We start from the raw sequence: 4,661 nt of genomic DNA on the forward strand, positions 1-4,661 counted from the left end.
GTGTTACACTGTGTTGCGAAGTGATACAAATAATACACAGTGTTACAAAGTGATAGTGTTACAATGTGTTGCAAAGTGATAAAAATAATACACAGTGTTACAAAGTGATAGTGTTACACTGTGTTGCGAAGTGATACAAATAATACACAGTGTTACAAAGTGATAGTGTTACACTGTGTTGCAAAGTAATGCGAATAATACACAGTGTCACAAAATGATAGTGTTACAATGTGTTGCGAAGTGATACAAATAATACACTGTTACAAAGTGATAGTGTTACACTGTGTTGCGAAGTGATACAAATAATACACAGTGTTACAAAGTGATAGTGTTACACTGTGTTGCAAAGTGATACAAATAATACAGTGTTACATGGTGGCACAGATAACACACAGTGTTACAAAGTGATAGTGTTACACTGTGTTGCGAAGTGATACAAATAATACACAGTGTTACAAAGTGATAGAGTTACAATGTGTTGCAAAGTGATAAAAATAATACAGTGTTGCATGGTGGCACAGCTAATACACAGTGTTACAAAGTGCTATGAAGTGTTAGAAGGTGTTAAAGTGCTATGAAGTGTTAGAAAGTGTTACAAAAAATACAGTGTTACAAAGTGTCACGGATAATACACTGTGTTACAAAATGATACAAAGAATACAGTGTTACAAAGTGATAGTGTTACAGTGTGTTACAAAGTAATACACATAATGCACAGTGTTACATAGTGATACAGATAATACAGTGTTACAAAGTGATACAAAGTGTTACAGCGTGTTGGAAAGTGTTACAATGTGTTACAAAGTCATAAAAATAATAGAACGTGTTACAAAGTGATGGTGATACACGGTGTTACAAAGTGAAAGTGTCGCAATGTGTTACAAAGCGATGGTGTTACTATGTGTTTAAAAGTGATACAAATAATAGAACATGTTACAAAGTGATGGTGTTACTATGTGTTACAAGGTGATACACGGTGTTACAAAGTGAAAGTGTCACAATGTGTTACAAAGTGATGTTGTTACTATGTGTTAAAAAGTGATACAAATAAAAGAACATGTTACAAAGGGATGGTGTTACTATGTGTTACAAGGTGATACACAGTGTTACAAAGCGATAGTGTTACACTGAGTTGCGATGTGATACAAATAATACACAGTGTCACAAAATGATAGTGTTACAATGTATTGCAAAGTGATACAAATAATACAGTGTTACATGGTGGCACAGATAACACACAGTGTTACAAAGTGATAGTGTTACACTGTGTTGCGAAGTGATACGAATAATACACAGTGTTACAAAGTGATAGAGTTACAATGTGTTGCAAAGTGATACAAATAATACAGTGTTGCATGGTGGCACAGCTAATACACAGCGTTACAAAGTGCTATGAAGTGTTAGAAAGTGTTAAAGTGCTATGAAGTGTTAGAAAGTGTTACAAAAAATACAGTGTTACAAAGTGTCACGGATAATACACTGTGTTACAAAGTGATACAAAGAATACAGTGTTACAAAGTGATAGTGTTACAAAGTAATACACATAATACACAGTGTTACATACTGATACAGATAATACAGTGTTAGAAAGTGTTACAAAGTTACAGCGTGTTAGAAAGTGTTACAATGTGTTACAAAGTCATACAAATAATAGAACGTGTTACAAAGTGATGGTGCTACAATGTGTTACAAAGTGATACAAATAATACACAGTGTTACAAAGTGATGGTGTTACTATGTGTTAGAAAGTGATACAAATAATAGAACATGTTACAAAGTGATGGTGTTACTATGTGTTACAAAGTGAAAGTGTCAATGTGTTACAAAGCGATGGTGTTACTATGTGTTAAAAAGTGATACAAATAATAGAACATGTTACAAAGTGATGGTGTTACTATGTGTTACAAGGTGATACACAGTGTTACAAAGTGAAAGTGTTACAATGTGTTACAATGTGTTACAAAGTGAAAAAATAATACAGTTTTACAAAGTGATACAAAGTGTTACAAATAATACAGTGTTACAAAGTGAAGGCGTTTACAATGTGTTACAAAGTGATACAAATAATAGAACATGTTACAAAGTGATGGTGTTACAATGTGTTACAAAGTGATACAAATAATACACAGTGGTACAAAGTGTTAAAAAGTGTTACAAATAACACACAGTGTTACAAAGTGAAAGTGTTGCAATCTGTTACAAAGTAATACATATAATACACAGTAATACAAAGTGTTAAAAAGTGTTACAAATAATACACAGTGTTACAAAGTGATGCCAAGTGTTAGAAAGTGTTACGAATAATACACAGTGTTACAAAGTGAAGGCGCTACAAAGTGTTAAAAGGTGATACAAATAATAGAACGTGTTACAAAGTGATAGTGTTACAATGTGTTACAAAGTGATACAAATAATACACGGTGTTACAAAGTGATACAACATGGTAAAGTGTTAGAAAGTGTTACAAATAATACAGAGTGTTACAAAGTGATAGTGTTACAATGTGTTACAAAGTAAATAATAAAAAAACAAACCTCAGTTCACAGTAAAAAGTCATCGCAATTGTTGGACATGACTTTAAACCATAACCAAGCATGCATCACTATAGCTCTTGTCTCAAAGTAGGTGTACTGTCACCACCTGTCAAATCACGCCCTGACTTATGTGTGTGTACTGTTTTAATTCTTGTCTTGCGCTCCTATTTTGGTGACTTTTTCTTTTTTTTTGGTCTTTATTTGGTATTTTCCTGCAGCTGTTTCATGTCTTCTTTCCCATCTACTTTGTTTTAGCAATCAAGAATATTTTAGTTGTTTTTATCTTTCTTTGTGGGGACATTGTTGAGTTTCATGTCATGTTCGGATGTACTTTGTGGACGCCGTCTTTGTTCCGCAGTAAGTCTTTGCTGTCATCCAGCATTCTGTTTCTAGTTTACATTGCAGCCAGTTCAGTTTTAGTTTCGTTCTGCATGGCCTTCCCTAAACTTCAATGCCTTTTCTTAAGGGCACTCAAATTTTATTTATTTTTGGTTTAAGCATTAGACACCTTTTTACCTGCACGCTGCCTCCCACAGTATACGACATCTACAAAGCTACCAGCTGCCACCTACTGACATGGAAGAGTATTACACGGTTACTCTGCCGAGCTCTAGACTGCACCGTCACTCAACAACAACACATCATTTGCAGACTATAATTACTGGTTTGCAAAAAATATTTGTAACCCAAATAGGTGAAATTACCAGACGGTATCCCCAGTGTGCCAAGGCACAGTGGTTGAAAAACACTGCATTATAAATCTTAACCAAGATCATTTTACATATTTTTTTCTACATTATGATAATTAAAATCACACCTTTAATTCAACTGAAATCAAGTACATCAAAGAGATTTGACTACTTGCATAATTCAACACCTCAAACTTATTCAACAGCCCAATGATGTGCAAATGACCCCGCTGCTCAAAGTTTGAAGTACCAACTAAACATCGCATTCTATGTCCATAAAGCAGAATTTACTTGGTTAATCAATGAAGTGAATGAATGAATGCATTTTTATTCCAAACAAAAATATTTACTTCAAATAGCGTAAAGAAAAAAATCTAATCAGCACACAATTGAAGAACTGCAAAGCAGTCAACACAGCGTGACCTTTTAACCTCACAGCAGGCAACACATTTAACAAACAATACATATGATGTGTTTGCTCCATAAACACAGACAACCTTCTGTGTGCTACGGCCTCCAATTGCATCCAAACAGATCATTTCGGCTCATTTAAAAAGACGTCAGCTTACCTGCAGCCTCTTTGATCTTTTCCCGGTCTCCATGCGATTTAGTCCATTGATCCGCTGAATGATTTCACTGTCCTGCTGCCATTAGTTGCTCTGCCAAACCACTGAAAAAAAGTTCTGAGCAAACAAACTGTTCTGGGATGCTGGTGCCAGCTGCCAATTAGCTTGATTGTGCTCACCTGTGCTCTACACTTTGGAGTGGTGAGGCTGGTGTCGCTCTCACAGGCAGACCTCCCCCCACAGAAGGCAGCAACAGTTGCAAAGTAGTACAAAGTGATCAGATGTGTGCAGGTGTCACTAAGCGATATAAAGTGATACAGAGTGATACAACGTGTTATAAAGTGTTCAAATATTTCAAAGTTTTACAGAGTGCTACAACGTGATCAAATGTGTTCAAGTGTCACAAAGTGATTCAAAGTGTTACAAAGTGTTTCAATGTGATGTTAAATTGTTACAAAGTGCTACAACGTGTTACAAAGTGATCAAATGTGTTCAAGTGTCACAAAGTGACACAGAGTGTTACAAAGTGGTACAGACTGTTACAAATGGATGTCAAAGTGTTACAGATTGTTACAATGTGTTACAAAGTGTTACAAAGAGTTACAAAGCGTTATGAAGTGATCAAATGTGTTCAAGTGTCACAAAGTGATACAAAGTGTTACAACGTGTTACAGAGCGATACAAAGTGATTAAATGTGTTTAAGCGTCACAAAGCGATACAAAGTGTTACAGAGTAATAAAACATGTTACAACGTGTTACAAAGTGTTACAAAGAGTTACAAAGCGTTATGAAGTGATCAAATGTGTTCAAGTGTCACAAAGTGATACCAAGTGTTACAAAGTGGTACAGAGCGATACAAAGTGATTAAATG

The 4,661-nt window shown here is 35.1% G+C and overlaps 1 long non-coding RNA gene across 1 annotated transcript in view; it reads right to left on the bottom strand.

The window, feature by feature from the left end:
* Positions 1 to 3,929, bottom strand: part of LOC133535148 (uncharacterized) — a 49,742-nt gene extending 45,813 nt beyond the window's left edge. The window contains exon 1 of the long non-coding RNA XR_009802158.1: positions 3,793 to 3,929. This is a non-coding gene — a long non-coding RNA (uncharacterized LOC133535148). The remainder of the gene's footprint in view (positions 1 to 3,792) is intronic.
* Between the last annotated feature and the right edge of the window lie 732 nt (positions 3,930 to 4,661).

The sequence above is a fragment of the Nerophis ophidion genome, linkage group LG02 (genome assembly GCF_033978795.1).
Source record: "Nerophis ophidion isolate RoL-2023_Sa linkage group LG02, RoL_Noph_v1.0, whole genome shotgun sequence".
In the NCBI taxonomy this organism is placed as follows: domain Eukaryota; kingdom Metazoa; phylum Chordata; class Actinopteri; order Syngnathiformes; family Syngnathidae; genus Nerophis; species Nerophis ophidion.